Source organism: Semicossyphus pulcher, unplaced genomic scaffold (assembly GCF_022749685.1).
Source record: "Semicossyphus pulcher isolate SPU_LCO1_2020_fin unplaced genomic scaffold, fSemPul1.0.p SCAF_2, whole genome shotgun sequence".
NCBI classification, from domain to species: Eukaryota; Metazoa; Chordata; class Actinopteri; order Labriformes; family Labridae; genus Semicossyphus; species Semicossyphus pulcher.
This window is the reverse complement of record NW_027211693.1, coordinates 16,620,651-16,640,428: the sequence shown is the minus strand read 5'-3', so window position 1 is coordinate 16,640,428 and position 19,778 is coordinate 16,620,651. Positions and strand designations below refer to the sequence as shown.

Here is a 19,778-nt window from a genome sequence, read left to right as displayed (position 1 = left end):
TTATAACCGGTTAACCAACACTGGTAACGATTAATAACCGGTTAACCGACACTGGTAACGGTTAATGACTGGTTAACAGACACTTAATGGTTAATAACCAATTAACAGACACTTAACGGTTAATAACCGGTTAACCGACACTCTTAACAGTTAATAACTGGTTAACCGACACTCTTAATGGTTAATAACCAATTAACAGACACTTAACGGTTAATAACCGGTTAACCGACACTCTAAACAGTTAATAACTGGTTAACCGACACTCTAAACGGTTAATAACCAGTTAACAGACACTTAACGGTTAATAACCGGTTAACCGACACTCTTAACGGTTAATAACTGGTTAACCGACACTCTTAACAGTTAATAACTGGTTAACCGACACTCTTAATGGTTAATAATCAATTAACAGACACTTAACGGTTAATAACCGGTTAACCGACACTCTAAACAGTTAATAACTGGTTAACCGACACTCTAAACGGTTAATAACCAGTTAACAGACACTTAACCGTTAATAACCGGTTAACTGACACTCTTTAATACACTGTCCAGTGTCCATTACGCACTGGGGAGTACAGCCATGTGATCCAGCAGCAAAAATAAGTAAATAAACAGCTACAGCCGACTTTTCTTTGATGGTCAGCATGCAGAACTTTAATAAACATAAGATCCTGTCCGGACCTGACGGTGAGTGTCTGGAGTTTTAAATAACTAATGAGTTACGCAGCTGTGCTTCGTGCGTAAATGTTAAGTTTCGTTTCTGATGTCCCAGGAGCAGAGATCTGCAACAAAGCTTAGTTTTTTTGTTTTTAAACCGTTTAACTGCTCGTTTCATTTTGCTCTCCTCTCAGGCTCTGCTCAGCTAACGACAACAAAACATGTGTTTCCTAAATATGTATAAGAACTGGTAGTAACGGTCGGTTAACGGTTAACCAGTTAAAGTGCACATGCCTAGTTGGCACAATTGAGCACGGTCTGTTAATGCCAAGCCCCCAAATTTTGTGATCAGAATTGATTTTTGGAAGCAAAATTTCAGGTTATACAAAAACAATGCAAAAAGTCAACTTGATGCAACTTACAAAACAGAAAAAGACAGGTCAAAAGTGTAAGCATCAGCTCTAGCATTAGCATGAGCTTATCAGGCACAGAAAAGTGTATTGAATTTTTTCACTTCTTCAAGCCCAAAAACAACCAAAGTATCAGCAGAACATGAGGATGCAGTGTGGATTAGCTGTTAGCATTTAGCTAATGCTAGCACAAATGATTTGGGATGTATGTGGAACTGCAACCATGTTTTGCCAGTGGCTATTTGGGGATAAAACTTAGTTGGCACACGGGGCTGACTATATGTACACACAGAGTAACCTTTAGTTGATGGTTAGTGTCAACCCTGATATTAACTCTAAAGAAAATCACACTTTGTTCATACTTCCTTCCTCAAATTCAGGCAGACGTGCTAACAAAGTGTTAATCCCAGGCTTCTCTGGGGCTTAAACTAAAGGCATAAACAAACAGCAGGAGTGGGTGTGTATGACAACGTTAATGAGAAACTTCTCTGGGGAGCGGCAGGGAAGTGAAGCAGAGGAAAGTTGCCAGGCCCATTACATTCCATCATTGTCTATTTAATTAGCACTTCTCTCTTATTCACCTCCTCGTGGCACAATCAGCCACAGCCACACACAATGAAAAAAGAGAGGACAAACAACTGGGACCATTCTGTTGAGGAAAACTGTGAATTGGTTTTTATTATGAATGAAATGCGTGAATGTTGCACTGCTCCAGCGTCATATTGCACATTATCTGCTTTAGCACAACTTTGCATCATTAGCGAGTAGATTGTCAGTTAAGTCAGACGCTTTTGTCATGCATAAAAATGGCACCAAATAATGGCTGGAAGCAGAATTCATTAGTCGACTGATGGGAGGTTTTATCTCAACAGTCCACATCTGCTGAGTCAGACTATATTATATGTAGTATTTCTATAGTGCATAGACTTAATATTTTCTGCAGGTACTCTACAGCAGCTGTAGTATGCTGTTTAATATACGACAGAGACTAAATAAATATGCTGTATTATTGTATTATTCAGTGGACCTCCTGTCTGACTACTGGCCGGCTCTAAATCTGAGTTAAACAGTAGCAATCAGTAGACTAGTCAGGTTATAGCAACTGTGACTCAAGCAGTGTGTACGTTTTCCCCAGAGTAAACAAGCGTTAGGCTATTTAATTGGGGCAATGAGGCAAACTGCTGAGTCGGCAGCGCGGTAATGGGAGTCGAGCAAAGTGGCTCCTGACAGCTGCCAGGATCGAGATTACAGATACACACAATTAGGTGTCACTTATTGGGTGGATAAGACGTTTAGTAGATTGAATATCAGCAGTGGAAACAAAATGTCTCCTGTTTGTCAGTGGTGTAACATATCTGTGGCAATTGTGGCCTTTAAAAACCTGTAGGCCTCCTCATTCCTGTGCATCTCATTAGCAGAGACATAGAGAACAATTGCCTTTGACACATACAGACAGTTGGGGGGTCATCTTGTGTAAAGACCTTTAGATTATAAGAGGGCAACAAGTAACGTGCCCGCCTTCAGGCCGGGGCTAATGGTGGCTAGGATTCATACGGACACCCAATTTCCCCCATCATGTCTCCTGCCAGCCCCAGAGAAGTTTTGGCTTCTCCGAGGAGCCTGACGAAACCCAGACTAAGGACCAGAAAAGTCGCACTGTCCTCCACATATAGAGGATATACTGGGTCATGACGGTAGCATATGTTTGAGAAAAGTTGCTTTGCTTCTAGTCAAGACTGGGGATCAGAATGTTTAAAGCTGTGCCATCTCGCTACAGTTTCTTTCTTCTGCTGCTGTCTCCCTTACTTGATTGTATTTTTGCGTGTTGGACCGGAGACAGAATGTTTGTTTACTTGCTTCTCAGTGGTGGTTGAATGTCTGGAAAGTGTCCAGGGTAGTCCACTGATGCTTTTGCCAATTTAATGCCGACTCACTGATCTGTGTGCAGCACTATTTCCTCCCTTACTTTGTAGCAGCAGCAGCGGCAACTGAAAAAAGCAGCAAAGGCATCCAAGTTGTTTATTTAATCATTACGCTGATGCATTATAATGGGTGTTGACAGTGGTATGTTTTTGTTTTACCCCTGATCTGTTTGCTTACCCCTCACAGCTTAGCACATCAGAGTGACAAGCGTATAAGCTCTAGGCGTGTGTATGTCAGGGTCATAGTTCAAAAAGTCAGACCTCTTACTTTGACTCTTATTTAGGTATTACTTCCAAATAAATCCATGCAAAAATTCAGTGTCAGGAAATATAGATATCAAAGAGGGAGAGCTAATATTTAATGAAAACACTTCATACTTAAATGAAGAGCAGTCTCCTCAAAAATAATATTACATTCCTCCAACCATTTGCGGCCCAGTGTGATCGCTCAAGGTCACTGTAGCTGCATGTGCCAGGAGTGGTGCGTCATAAATAATGCATACTGTTAATGAAATGGTAATTCTTCAACTGTCATAGTGCGCTATCTCTTGCTTCCTCCGCCGGCAGTCGTCTCCCCTTCATCAGCTCCCTGCAGCACGCGTTGCTCGTCCCTACAGCGTACAGCGCTCCCCCATTACCCTCTGCAGGTGTTTGTCAAATGAGCCCTGATGTGAGTAACTCAATTGGCCCGTATGACGTGCCTTTCACCTCCAACAAGCTCCAGCAGAGTGTCGCTCTCCTGTGTTCCTCCTCGTCGTTGTCGATACACACACGCCCTCAGTCGGGTGTCCTGCATCAGTATGCTGTGAACATGAGGCCCGCGAGTCATTATCCTGGACCCAAATCTAATTTTACAGCACGCATACAGGCGACAGAGCGGGACAGGCCGCGCCATTGGAGTGAATAAACAACATTAGAGGTGGTGCATGCGTGTGGCTGTGCTGAACCCCAGCTGTCAGGTGCCGATGAGACACGGCAGAGTGCAGGCTGACATACAGAACACACATGCTCACGCAGGCACACATCTGCAGCTGTGAAAGCAGGCTGCAAAGTGCGCTAAATTCTGCTACTTCTCAGCCGACCATGCATTGTCTGACCGAGGAAACCCAGCCTCCCAAAAGCTTCCTCCAGGCGTCAGTGTCTTCTGCCTCACTGACCTGTCAGGGTCCTTTTCTTTTGTTATAACAGCATCATAAAGCAGCAAACAGCCCCTCAGATTAAAGTACCTTCCTTTAAAATCACATCCATCCTTTTTGTATTGGGAGAATTACCTGGTTGCATGAATCTCATCTGCATTTTGTATTTGTGTTTGTGTGTTTGCGTGTATACTCTGGGACCTACGGCCTTATGGCAGCCATTAGTGTTAGCTCGCAAATCCACTGGCTGGAGAGATAATTAGACATTGCACATCTCATCAGGCCCCGCCAGCATACATTGACAGCTGTGTCTCTTTCCCTCTCTCGCTCTCCTGCCGCCCTCTCTCTCACACACACTTACACACGCAGAGGAAAGATAAACAGATCAAATGGTTAAAGAATACGTGTTCAAAGGGTTATTTTTTTGTGAGCCGGAAAAGCAGCGACGTGTTGTGATAAAACGAGCACGCTTTTAACGTAACGGTGAAAATACTAATATTGGCTCTGCTGGCTGAGTGTGTGTGCGTGAGCAGGAGCGTCAAAGGCCTCAGATGCATGTTCATTGTGATGTAATGGGGAGCAATCAGGCAAACAGGGAGCCAGTCCTCCAGCAGCACTGATGATCACACGTTAACCATCATCACAACAGGCCGGTGTCACGCAGCCTCCCCTCTCTAATCCGAGCCGTCTGACTGCCAAAGCATTTGTTAATATGTCCTAATCTCCTCGTGTTATCTCCTTCCTTGCAAACACACACACACACTGACCCTGGATGTTGGTGCGTATCAGAGGTCATGCCCAGACATTCAGGAATGGACTGTTGTGCAGCCTGTGTTACAAATCAGATCCAGCAGTACTGAGAAAAACATGTTTCTACTTAATAGGAGTGTGTATTTTTACAGGCAGCTACTTTTGTAAACGGTCAGAGCTGCAGATACAGAATACCACAGCAGCTGTGTGCTGGGAACTTAGCCTTAGTAATATGATATTATGCGCTCCAGTCATTTGCACTGATCCTTCAATCGGTAGCAGAGGGCTCAGCGCGATGACTCAATCATGTTAAAGCTTGACCTCTGACTTGCTGCATGCCACAGGAGTTGATCTGGTCAGGGTCTGATAGCAGGAGGCGTCCGCAGAGAACTACACTCGCCGTGTTATTATTTCCTCACTGGTCATTAAAAGAACAACATAAACCTCAGCGAGAATTGCTACTAACATAAGCTCTGTATTTCAAAGGGGCAAATCCATCCAATCTCTTTTTACTGAAACCCTCTTGTTCTGGCTTCTGCAGACAGGCAGGAACTAGCATGCACTTGTTGTTGACTCTAATGGTTGTGCAGAAATAACTCTGCTTAACGATGGCTCTGACAAAAGATTCAGGCAGTTAAGCACGAGGATTGACAGGGAAGAGGTGGATGCTGGTTTGAGAGTTACAGTATCTATGGTTGTATCACGAGCTGGACCAGCAGTAGGGATTAAAAAAATAGAAGAGAAGGGAGGTCTACTTTTTCTCCTCTGCAGGTGAGAGACATGAAGTTGTATTTGCAAACACAACTGTATACAGAGCAACAAATATCTATGCTTGTGACACCATTAACCTATAAGCATCACCTTTCTTCTAAAACATTATAACTAAACTTAATACCAAATTTTAACCTATTAACAGTCCAGTTTGAAGCCGCTACCATGATTGAAAATGTCCTCATAAAGCTTACACACACTCTCATACATACTGCACTTTACATAAACCACCTATATACAGGTGGGACTTGTGAGTCAGGGAATAAATTGTAACAGAGTTAAAGATAGAAGTACCTAAAAATCCATTCTGTCACCGCAACACACACACTCATATGCATACACACGCGCGGCACAGCAGCAAGGAGCCAGCTCCACAGCCTTTGGATTTCTTGGATCCCTCTTCATCCTTTTTGATGGCTTCATAAAGACAGCAGGATTGAAGCGTGCATGAATACTGCACACAGTTCATTTCTATTTAACTGTTCGCAGCCCAAATCACAGAGAAGGATAAATATGAGACGATGCATGGCTTTGGAAAATGTGTGGTTTAAGGAATCAGCTGGCCACAGTGGGAGGTGGACACCTCGAACAGAAGTGGGTCTAGTTTCTTTTCAGTGTGAAATAAATGAGGCAGGATTAAAATAGTACGTGTTTGTGTTTACAGATATCAATAAATCTGTACAACTCTTTTCTCTCAAATATTTAACTTATATTTGAGTTGATTTTTGTACTTCTCTAATTTTGTACTGTATCTTTGGAGTTATCTGGCACTATAATTTCCTTTGGGATTAATAAAGTTCTATCTTATCTTATGTTGATGCATTTTGACATTTTTATGCACCTGGTTTATTTAGCATCCACATACTTTATACAGGTCATGAACGCAGAACTGCTCAGCAGATGACTCTCAGCTGTCAAACATCAGAATGTCTCACCTGCTTTTAAATGCATCATTAAAGCTAACTGGGGGCACTGATGGAGCTCAGCTGGTAGAGCAGGCGCCCCATGATCGTAGGTTCAACTCCTGGTCTGTGACCATTTGGCGCATGTCATCCCCCACTCTCTACTCCCCACATTTCATGTCTATCTTCAGCTGTCCTGTAAATAAAGTCAAAAAATAATCTAAAAAAAGAGCTAACTGTACAAAACAATGTTTTGGAATTAGTGCGTTGTGCGCTGCCGTGCTTGTTGTAAATCAGCTGGATGTGAGGTTCACGTGACACACATAAGCGTTTGCTACTTAATCTTGTCATGCCAAACATCCATGTATTATGTTTAACTTAAAGCCATATGAATTGGATGTTGGAACTAGCTTCCACTTGTAGTCAGGTGCAGTGTTATTGTGGTGAAGCTAAGTTCAGCTGAACGTGAGCGATTCTGCCGTCCTTAATAGGCATACATGAGTGCACATGAGATCCTTAGGTTTGAATGCTCAGACTGTTCTTGTCGGGTTTTTCTAATCATAAAATATTAGCTTGACATTAGCACCTACGTTGGATTTTTGTGTTACAGTGTAAATATCTCATTTTGTAGTTTAATTTGAGTCATTAAAAACTCTGTAAGTGGACACAGCACTGTGTAACAACATGAATCAGGTCTTTAGCTGGTGGCTAGTGTTAATGTCTTCGCATGATGTAATGTGCGCAAAGGGATTAGATATCATTGCTTCATTATGATTTTGCATGTCCAAAGCTCTTCTGTACCAGGGTTGAATTTCACATTACATGCCGACTACAGACCACAGAGAGCTATTACCACTTTAGTGCTGTGTTCTGCCCTACTTTTTCATACCTCAGTAGGGTTCCCTATCAGCTCTGCACAGCTCCTCCCACCTGGTCTGTCCCAAACACTGGCCCTCTACTATCCATTGTCATTATGCGAGCATTGATTTCTCTCCGTGCTGACTCCACTAACAAGCCCGGGGACTGAATGTGAAAAAGTGGGATATGCTGTGTTGGGGAGGAAACATGACCTATTTACCCACCCACTCCCATAAGTTGAGTCATGTCTCCTGTCGTGTCATTTGCAGCTTAGTCGATCGGTTCCAGCCAACACGTCGGGCTTTTAAGTACACTGAAATAATCCATGCCAATCCGAGCCATGCAATCACACTGGCATGTTTACAGTCATTTTGATTTTTTACCTTTGCTGCCAGAGATTTAGCACACATATACAACTATTAACCAATTATTGTAGGAAGAACAATCCTCCCCCGTGCAGCTCCTCTGTTCTCATTTCTGCAGTCAGCCATCGGGAGAGTCACTGCGCCAAACCCCACCAGGGGAACGAAACCCCAAATACCCTCCTGGAGGACAATCATCAGCGGCAGGGGAAATCCAGAGCGTGTGGCCGGACTAAAATGAGCTTCATTAACGCTCACACCCAGCTCGCTGCACTGCACATTTGAACTCGTTGCATAATATTCACAGTTATTCTTGAGGCCAGACAAGGCATGTGATGGGGTTATTCTGAGGACAGGATCTGGATAATGGCGCACGTCAGAGTCTGTTACAAACACTCGGATGAAAGACAAGACAAACACCCAGACAGGAGACTGTTATTCTTCCCCCAAAGTGAGCAGCAAAATGTTTTAATCTGTTTGCGCCTTGTGCACTCGGTTTCTAAATCAAGACAGACACCATGTTAGCTACACTTTTAGCTTCAAGAACAGCAGATTTACAGCTTTCATCATCCTCGTTAGGAAGTGTCCATCACCTAAAAGACAACAATTAGTCCCAAGTTAGCAACTCTTAAAAAAGCAGTAAGCGTGACCTTGTGCTCTCGTGCCAGTCTCAGCGCTTCCCTTTGTGTCTGCATCAGTAAGTAGACAGTTTAAGCCAGCTGGTGTCTGAGATGATGCCTTTAATCTCACTCCATTCCTCCTTCCTTGATGTGTCATCCTGGAGGGAATATGTAGGACAACATCACTTCACTTACTGTATTCTGGGACTTAGACTGCTCTTGCTAGACGGGGTATAATTAGCGTGGAGTTATTAATACGAACTTTGAGAAAGTCGGAGCTTCTTCGCTTTTTGGCTGCAGCACACTTCCGTGATTTTCTCTTTGATACCAGATGTCCCTCTTCGCCCGTGACGAGGGCCCGTTTCCTGGGCGGCTGGGTGGGCGGTTAACGGAGGAGGGATGACTTGAAAGAGAATAAAAGTGATTTTGTTATTTATGGTCTTTCAGCTCCTAAATGCTGTCTCTCTCTGTAGCTTTCCCACTGTGGGGGAAACTGCCAAAGGGGGCCTCCATTGACTCACCATGTATGATTTACACATGTGACTGCTCAGTCCTCCATTTTGGCAGGGGATCATCTCCTGCACTCGATTTCCTCCTCCGGCTACCTCCTGTTGTGATGCTGGCGATGATAGATACTGGATGATGTTCTGATAACAGCCATTCAGACTCTATTAGATTTTGTAGCATGTGTGCGCATGCGTGTGTCTATTATGTTTGTATGTGTGTGCTGGTTGAATTATCTGTATACACAGAGCATGTGTGTATACATCCTTATCTGCGCTCTGCCTCCGATGGAAGAGTAATGTGGCATTAGAGTCTGTGCTGTAGCTAACCTAGAAAGCGCATCATGTGCACCAGGCTGATTGTCTACAGTACATTATGTACTAAATGACATCATTGTAAGCCTCAGACTCTGCCTCTAGAAGCTAAACTGCTTCCATACAACCTGAACTGAAACCTGTTTATTGAATCAACCTCATAATGTTGCTTCAGGTGTGTTAGACCTGCTGCTGCATTCACACTGTCTGCACCTCTCCGCTAAGCAATCAGTCACAGGGGCTTTTAGCCACCTTCCTCCAGCTTACGACAACACTGGTTATGATTCACCCACAGTCCCCCGGGGGTCCTCACTACTGCAGGGTCATGCGATTGGTAGACACGACGACATACGCAGATATTACATTTCAATTTCCATTAGTGGCGCAAACAAAAAGGTAGCCTGCTGACTTCATCTCATTGATGTTTTATAACCGATCCTGAGTGTTCAATAAAGCGGCCTCTTTTTTACACTCCTGCTCAGGGACAAAGAGGACATTTAAGTCTTTGGACTGGGCCTTTTTAGTAAACTAACCCAGTCTTTTATTTGAATTTAAATTAAATATAAGGGTCAGCTGGTTGGAGGACGAGAGAAACGCGGAGCCTCTGCGGCCTGTAGTTTTTACACTCTGCGATGTGTCGAGGTAATGAGAGCACATCGCAGCTCCAGCATTAGTCATTCAGAGCCGGCTGCTGCAACTCTTTGGCCATTTCACACGCCGTTTGGTGCCTCTGATTGGGATTTTCTCCACGTCATTACGGCCTTTCACAAACACACACACACAAACAGCATAGAGGGCGTAGCATGTGGAAGCCTTCAGTATGCTTCCCTGCTAAAATATGTACTTCACATACAGTTAAATATAGAATTGACAGCTGGTGGAGTCAAGCTTGTGTTGCCATATTTACAAGTGTATTTGCTGTGTTTGAATGTGATTTTTGTTAAAGACATGAGGTCCCAGAGGAACAGCTGCCTGTGAATCTTTGTTTTCTAATCTGCAGTACAAGTTAAAGAGAGCATATACAAACTAGGTAAAGTCTCCTGTTGTGATTTTGATTATTTAAATCAGTTTAAAGTGAAGATAACTGGTAAGTCTCTATCTATCGCCAAATAAGGTCACACAATGGTGATTGGCCGGCTGATGAAAGCCTTTGCATTTGCAGTATTACAGACTGGGTGTCTGTGGCGACTTTCGTGGAAAAAATCACAAGCGGCGCCCAGTTAGTGACGCGTTTTCCATCAGCCAGCAGTGTTTGGTCTGCCAGAGAGGGTAGGCGGAGCTAAGCGGCTGCACTTACGGTTACTGTAAGTGTTGCGAGTAAACAGTAATCTACTATGGCTGAACAAACAAAGAAAAGATCGATGACTACAGATACAACTTCACAAATAAGTGAAAATCCAAAGAAAAAGAAACACATTCGACGCTCAGATGAAGGCAAACAGTCTGAAAAGGAAAGCGACCGTCATTGAGGAAAATCAAGAGTTACAACCGGAGCCAACCGGGAACGTCACACATGCAACACTGTCTGGATTATATCTGGGAAGTGTGCTCCAGCAATTACCGCTTATCGCCAAAGAGAACGGAACTGAAATTTTTTGAGATTACCTCTTTGAAGTGTAAAATTTCATGTCATGAACTTACCTTATAAATACAGGGGTAAAAAATGATGAGTACAGCACTCGGTGGAGAGCAGACACATGAACAAATATGTCATTATGTCCTTGTGCTTGGAGTGTCCCTATAATTCTAGTTAGTAGTTTAAATGCCGTATTCTCATAGTAAAATAGCGGCAAGAATACTGATGTCATCTATTGTGCACAGTGCTGAGGCACACATGAATGAAGAGTAATTATAATGTCCCTCGCTAAGATGATTATAATTGTTCTTCCACTTTACTACTCTTGCATTTAGCTGTGAAGGACCAGAAATTTCAACATTTAAAGGTTGAATTGTATCCAGCCGCGCACCTCGTCGTCTATTTCTATCATTATCGAGCCAACAGTGACAAAGACGCTGGCAGATGCTCAACTCCTGCAATTGTTTCACTGCCATATTTAGCTGTTATTGATGTACAAAATAGAGCCGCGTTCCTTTCACGCGGGTAGTAAAAATAACCACAGTGATTCTGTGTGTGTGTGTGTGTGAGAGAGAGAAAATATGGCAGCGCTGATCAGTAGACAAAGACTTTGAAGCCAGTTGTTATACAAAAGGTGAGAGGTGAGATGACAAATGCCAGGCATTCTGTCGGCTCCTAATTAGTTTCAGAGTTTTAAAGTGAGGTGGAGATGAAACTGGTGGTTTAATGAGGAGCAGGCTGGCACACGGCTAACCTATCTTCTTAATGACAGAGTGTTGATGTTAGAAATGTGTGTTTTATGGTGTTTTCAAAGCAGCTGAAACGTACCGTAGTAAGAAATGACAATTACCTCAACTTTCTGGCACTTTTAGACAAATTACAGAATAATAAAGCTTGATTGATAACCTGAAGTAAATGTATCTAAGAGGCTGCAGCACTGTTCCCGTGGTGGAGATGTGGGCGCTTCCCCTACACTCATCCTGCATGCTTTTTGTCCCAAAGGTGGACATCATCCCAATTTACCTGCTGGCAGTTTCACTCTACCTGCCTCCTTGCTTTCATGTCTGAACACGGCCCTCAGGTTCCACAGGGGGAGAGATAGATCACACAATCATTGCCATGAGTCTACCAGCCAGCGAGCCAGGCAGTCAGCCATGACTGTTTTCTACCTCCCCTCCACCTCCTCCTCTACTGGAACCTTGAGTGACTGATGCTTTCTTCTTCTGTAATATCCAACCCCCATTCTCATCCGCACACTCCTTCTTTCGCACACACCCTCCCTTACGTATGTGCAGTCTCCATGGTAACGCATGGTATCACTATGGCACTGGTGGCCTAGCATGCTGCAGGCTGCTGTTGTAGTGGATTTACTGTACCAGCGTGTGCAGCGAGCAGACAGGCTGCAGAGTGCTGCCAAAGGGCTGGAGCAGGAGCACTGTGAGCTTATCAGAGATCATTCTGTGATAATGTTACACTTTATTCCCTTAATCTGCATCAAGAGGTTCAAAAAAATCCTACCACAGCAAATGTTATGAGAAGATAGTAATTTATTCAGGCATCAAAGATCTCCATATAATCGGGGGCACAATCCTAGTGTGTACCTTTGTCCTCTATTACACACCAGGAGCAAGGTTAGCCTCCTCATTTACTCTGTGTTTGCCCTTGGAGGCCACTTTTTCCCTGTGAATTTAAAAATTCATTAAAGCCTGGGTGTTATCATGATAGCTCGGGGTTATTAATAAGACGAGATAGCTTTAATAGTTTGGTTATATTTAATAATACAAAGGTCAACGCCGTGCTCAACCTTGGCAGCACACAGGCCCGTCTTCCACTTTATTTTTACTCTGGAGTTCTGCTCTCTAGTGGCCACAGGGGGTAACAGCAGCAGGGTGCTGGGACACATGTGGGGTCTGTGTAAAACCATGCGGCCCTAGCTTGGTTAGGTGTTTACAGAATGCGGACTTTATGCTGCTTATTGTCGGGAAATGTTTGAAAAGTTTGCAGTGTGAGGAAGAGTAAATGCGGATTTTTACACACCAATGATTTCTTATAGTACACTTTTCTTTTCCGTTTTGGCTCTTGAACGTCTTTAAGCATTAAAGTCTGCTCTCTTGAGCTGTTAATAAACACATTTTACTACATAGCAAAGCAAAATAAGTTAGCATGTGTGCTGTAAGGTTATAATGGCATTACGATGGAAGGCAGCGGGACTGTACATGTCAGCTTTCCTCAACTGTTTTCTCACTTTCTCACTGTATGTGTGTGTGTGTGTGTGTGTGTGTGTGTGTGTGTGTGTGTGTGTGTGTGTGTGTGTGTGTGTGTGTTGAGTGTGAATTCACAGTGAAGGTGCCCGCGGGAGGCCACAGAAGACAAGCATTCTGGGGCACTACAGTAATTAATGTACCCATGGCACAACGCTACACAAGCAACCTAAGCACACACACACACACACACACACACACACACACACACACACACACACACACACACACACACACACACACACACAACACAGACACAGAGGCAGTTTCTATGAGTGTGTGTGTGGCTGACCTTGTGTCTAACTCGCTTGTCTTATTTACAGTGTCCGTAGTTGTAGGTTACAGAGGTCACTCGTGTCTGTGCTTGTTGGGACTGGAACATTTTTTAGCATTTGGATAAAACCAGAGGCTGGTGCGTCATGTCTCATCGTCTAGGTTTGATTTTATGATAATGCAATGCTTCTCATCAGCCAGCTTTCACTTGCAAATGAGCACATTTTTAGTGCGGTGTTGACTTCAAATGCTTCAAATATAGCTGAAGTCTACTTTTTTCTTTCAAAACAATAAAAAGACAAAAGAGGGCTTGAGCTATATTTTCTTCAGAGACGCCAGAAAACAAATGGTACTGTAGAAATTAGAAGAAAATATAGCTGCAGTCTACTTCTGTCTTTAAAAACGACAGGAGCACAGAGGACTACAGCTATATTTGACTTTTTTAAAGTCTGCTGTAGACTTCAAATGCGTCAAATATAACTATAGTCCACTTTTGTCGCTTTTAAAAAGACAAGAGGACCATATCTTCTTCAGAGACGTCCGAATATAAGTGACACTGAAGAAATTAGAATAAAACAAATCTATATTTTAATACCTTCTGATCTATTTAAAACACGCCTCTGTCCTTATCACACCTCGTCCACTTGTTCCATTCTGTGCTATTTTTGTATTACCCATCATAGCTTGGCCACTTCTCAGTAAAACAGCAGGATGGACATTATCAGGTCTGTACACATTTGCACTTTCTTTGTATCATCTCAGGTGTTTGATTAGTGTTGCTGTAGTACAATGCAGCGTGTGACTCTCACCACCTCTCTGTGTCCTCCTAAGTGTCAGTGATAAACCAGGCCATCCTCCTGAAGGGCCGCAGTGTCTGTTTGACTGATGGCCCAGGTTTATCAGGACTGGGATGACTGAAGCAAAGACCGGGGATCTGTTTCTGGTGGTGCAGAGATCTGTCTGTGTGTGTTTGCTCAGGGCGGAATTAGAGGTATCTGGTGGTGCCAGGCACGGAGACTGATGCTGCAGACGGAATCGGGTTGTAAAGAGGTCTATTAAGCATTAGTCTATTCCAGAGTGCAGTAGTAACATATAGCTGAGAGTAAGACTACAGTATGCTTAGAATAAAGTGGGATTTATAAATTATTGCTTTGCTGTTGCAGGAAAGGTCTCATTTTAAAAGCTGCTGCATTAGGAAATGACTGTGACTGAAACCTTAGGCTATAAGAGACACAGTAATATACAGCATGATTGGACATCTACTCTGAAAAGTATGGTAGTAAGATCTTTAGATTCATTTTTCTAATACAAGCTATCCATGTTTAGCCTTCAAGAAGTTCTTCAGACATCTAAGTAACAGTTACAGATTAAGCAAGTCAAAGTTAAGTGCTAGACATCATTCTAATGCTAGTGTTACACATAATTTAACAATGGTTATCTCTAGCCTTCTTAAAAATGAGCTAACCTAGCTGTTATTACTCACATTAAAATGAGCTAATCTAGCCGTCTTTACTAACATTAAAATTAGCTAACCTAGCCGTGATTACTCACATTAAAATGAGCTAATCTAGCCGTCTTTACTAACATTAAAATTAGCTAACCTAGCCGTGATTACTCACATTAAAATGAGCTAACCTTGCCGTCTTTACTCACAGTAAAATGAGCTAACCTAGCTGTTATCACTCACAGTAAAATAAGCTAACCTAGCTGTTACTCACAATAAAATGAGCTAACCTAGCTGTTATCACTCACAATAAAATGAGCTAACCTAGCTGTTATACTCACATTAAAATGAGCTAATCTAGCCGTCTTTACTAACATTAAAATTAGCTAACCTAGCCGTGAATACTCACATTAAAATGAGCTTACCTAGCTGTTTTTACTCACAGTAAAATGAGCTAATCTAGCCGTCTTTACTAACATTAAAATTAGCTAACCTAGCCGTGAATACTCACATTAAAATGAGCTTACCTAGCTGTTTTTACTCACAGTAAAATGAGCTAATCTAGCCGTCTTTACTAACATTAAAATTAGCTAACCTAGTTGTTTTTACTCACATTAAAATGAGCTAACCTAGCTGTTATCACTCACAGTAAAATGAGCTAACCTAGCTGTTATCACTCACAGTAAAATGAGCTAACCTAGCTGTTATTACTCACAGTAAAATGAGCTAACCTAGCTGTTATTACTCACAGTAAAATGAGCTAACCTAGCTGTTATTACTCACATTAAAATGAGCTAATCTAGCCGTCTTTACTAACATTAAAATTAGCTAACCTAGCCGTGATTACTCACATTAAAATGAGCTTACCTAGCTGTTTTTACTCACAGTAAAATGAGCTAATCTAGCCGTCTTTACTAACATTAAAATTAGCTAACCTAGCCGTCTTTACTCACATGAAAATGAACTAACCTAGTTGTTATCACTCACAGTAAAATGAGCTAACCTAGCTGTTACTCACAGTAAAATGAGCTAACCTAGCTGTTATCACTCACAGTAAAATGAGCTAACCTAGCTGTTACTCACAGTAAAATGAGCTAACCTAGCTGTTATCACTCACAGTAAATGGAAACAATGATGGTGAACTAAGACAAGTTGACCCGGACCGCAGGAATAAACTCAGCACCTGATTAAAGTTGTCTGTCTCGTCAGTGTCAGAGTCTGTTGACATTTTCTTTTCCATTTACTGTCTTTAAACACCGCCGTACCCCGTACTTTGTTCTGTTTAATTTTTACTTCATGTGCCATCTTCAGTTTCATCGATCTCTCTGTCGTAGCCTTCAGTTTTTGCATCATTTAACCTTCATCGCTATCTCTCAGCTGTTTGTTCCTTTTCTTTTTTTCCCCTCTGTAAACAGACCGACGTCAAATTTACTGGACTTCTTTTAGCGGATTGATATGATTACAGTTAGTCCACCAGATTGTGTGATTAGCGCCGCATCCCTAGCAACGGTCTGTTCTTTATAACAACGTACTGTTATCGAGAAATAAAAGGCGTAATTAAATATTCAGAATTGATCATAAAAAGTATCAAACAACGCAAGATTACTGATAGAATTAAACATGTTAAAGCACGTATGCTTAGGTTACCACTGGCTACAGGGGAGGAAATTATTTAATCAGGCTTTACAAAGACAATCATTAATAAGTGTTCATTCTTAGACTGCTTTCTCATCCCTGAGAATCTATTGTTGTGTAGCTTGAGCTGAGATCTCCATTTTCCCTTTAGTAAAAACTTTGTGACTTGTGACTCACATTAAAGATCACCCCTGCGGATAAACCTGCTGTTATATATAAAGGTGCCAGCTGTTCTGGAAATAGCAATGATTCTATAAAGCCAAGTTCAACCTTGAAACAACTTTGGCCACCATCTTTTCTTAGATTGTGCGGGGTCAAAGGTTAGACTCCCTCATGCCATTACTGGAAGCCGTTTATGGGGAACATCAATGACAGTAAAATGAAAAACAAATGATTTTATCTCTACGGTGCCTATGTCATTTAAACCACATCCCTTGTAAATCGATATATTGGTAGCCAGCTTCCATGACCGACTGCTCAGCATCTTAGGATATCACCCAACCTCTCAATTAAATATTTATTATTCTTGCAGTGCTGTGGTTTAATTGATTTGATTTATTTTCTGAAGCAGGAAGCTATTTGAAAATCTATAGTATATTGTAAAAATACCATAACTCCACATTGCTTTAAATATAATCTGTGTGCTTTTAATATAAATTTGTACAGCAGGTTTAGAAGGTCAATTTAAAGTTGATTTATAATCTGAACTACAGAGAAAGAAGAGGCTACGTATGTATTATGTAGTCAGTTAGAGAGAAATCCTGGAGTAACTCTGATTCACTATAAACTTTACATTAAATAAAACTTATTTACATATTAAAGCGATCTTTGTCCAGCCCAAGCCCTTGTCCATGAAAGCCCTGAAGCAAGCTTGTGAGCAGCTTGAGGCTGCTTTACTTTTAGAGCCAGTTATGTACACTTATGATTAATACTGGTGTATCGCACATTGGGCAGTGTGGAACTTGTTCGGTGTTGAAAAAGTACATGTTGTACGTGTCAAAACAAATTTCCTTAAGAACATATAATAATAATCTCTTAATCGACCATCTAAAAACAATGCGATTACACCATGATCAATTTACGTTCAGATGCTGTGCATGGTGAGGTACATATTTTATATATTGTGTGCTGAGTTTGGTTTATAGGTTGATTTTCCCTGTTAGGTTGAGCGTGCAGCTCTTTTAGGCTGTCCACTTGCTCCATCTAGTGGTCAGAGCGGTGCACAGTCAGTGCACCGAGAGTACTTACTGTACTGTACTGTAAGGCTCACTAGTACAGTATATTCAATAGCTCATTGTTTAGTCTAGATTACATACAGTTAACTTCTTAAACCACGTCCATAGCGATTCACACACATCATAATCTATTACTCGAAACCCCTTATATAACTGTACTGATATGAAATAGGTCAGTATGAGCAAACAAAGAGACGACACTTCAAGCATTGTGTTGACCGTATTATGTGCAGTGAAGTTCATGTCTAATTAGGTCAATGCCAGTATTCTCCAACAACCTCTAAACTGTACACTTTGAGAGAACAGAGCGAACAGACAATTGTCCTTGTAAAAACACTTTGCTTAATGCATGTTGTCTCGGTTGATTGTACATCGATATTTTTCAGTCGAAAGTGGACAGGCCTGTATAACCGGTTTACTCAACGCATTATCGGATCGTTTTACATCATTTTTTGTAACATGAGAGCAAAGTCTTCTCTGCCCCAAGAAGGAAGTACAATCTCAGGCTGCATTTTCGATCACTTCTCTCCAATCCGGCCCCTCCGCGCGCGGCAGCAGCACAGCGAACACGCGCCCGTGTTTGCCGGATCAAGCAGACCTCTAAATGAATGTTTAATGAGCATTTTAGGAGTCATAATGGCATGTCGCTAATGTCCTGTAATGATCTTCCTGTTGATGGCCACGCCTCGATGCCTGCTTTTTCTTCAACAACGCCTCTGACAGTTTGTCTGACAATGGTTTGAACTTTACTCGACTGTGCTTCACTTCAGTACACAAGGACTGCAAGAATCCAAGTCTGCGTTTTGGCTTCGCTGTAGACAATCATGACTTTCCCCCTGAGAAAATCGGTTTCAGGTAGGCTCAAGTTCTGGGATTTTTCAATTAAATTTTTTTTTAAATCTAAAAAAATGTTTTTTTTAAGTGTTATCTTATGTTAAATGTTTTTGGCTTCAAGTTACACCAATACAGTAATGGTGGAGCAGTTTTATTCTTCTGATTAGTGTTTTTTTTCTCGGAACTCTGCTGTAGTAAATCGCTCTGGAGCTGTCCTTGGTGCTGAAGTAGAGGTGCGTTCAGTGACACACTAGTCGATCACTTTCTATCTGTTTTACAGTTTTAAGTTTTGTCGCTGTTTGTTTAGATTAGAGTCTTTCTATACTGTTTATTTGGACGTTGACATTTTTAGTTGTAATTGTAGCTTTATTAGGCTGTTAATTATATTCATTGTGATTCAATTGGGCGAGAGGTCAGACGTAACAATGCGACGCTTCAAATGTAATCAACGCAACATACTGCCTCCTTAGGTGTGTTAGGCTACCAGTGCGTACTATTAATCGGAGGGGGGGAAATATAATGTACACGACAGTTTATGCTGAGGACAGTAGATGGCACCATTGGTTAGGCTGTAAGCTGTGCTCAATCCAGGCTGGCAGTCAGGTTGCAAATGATACAGAACATAACCTTTGGTCCGGGCTTCATAGTTGGCATTTTACCTGTCGTGGCCTATTATAAAAGTTAAGTGAGGATATAGACGTACGTGCATGAAGGTTATTGTGAAAGTCAAGTTCATTTTAAATACGTGTGAATGAACGATGCCGCGCTGTTTGGGTCTTGATTTCTCACACAAAATAACAGCTTATTGCACTGCTGTATGTTTATCTGAATCACTGCTGACGTCTGTTGATGGATACCAGCAGTTTATCTCTCACAGTCACCTGCAAGAAAACGCATGCAATGACATCAGCAACTAAGTATATTTTTAATTCTTGTAATTATATTTAGCCCACTAAATATCAAGTTAGACCTACATGAAATTCCAGTCGTCTGTGGCCGGCTTGAGCCTTGTGCTAGTTTAAAACATATTTAGTTTATAAAATTCACTGGAGGATTTGTTTCAGGTCTCTACATTTGTTGACTTTATATCGAGTTGAGTCTATTAAAATCAGTAAATCTTGTGTTTTCCCTCTTTCTCTCTTTGTCTTTCCCACTTCCCTATCTACGCCCCTTTCTTTTGATTCGTAACATGAATTATCCACTACGCCGGCCTGTATGGTGATGGTCATTGTCTGTGCACGTTGCCTGGGTTTGTGTCTCACTAGTTAGACTCCCTGTCCTCTCCCTCCTCCTCCTGCTCCCTCTCAGCAG

At 42.0% G+C, this 19,778-nt stretch overlaps 1 protein-coding gene across 1 annotated transcript in view; it reads left to right on the top strand.

Annotated features, from left to right (window-relative positions):
* The window catches only part of fgf13a (fibroblast growth factor 13a), a 104,371-nt gene that overhangs the window by 55,873 nt on the left and 28,720 nt on the right, over positions 1 to 19,778 (top strand). The window lies entirely within an intron of this gene.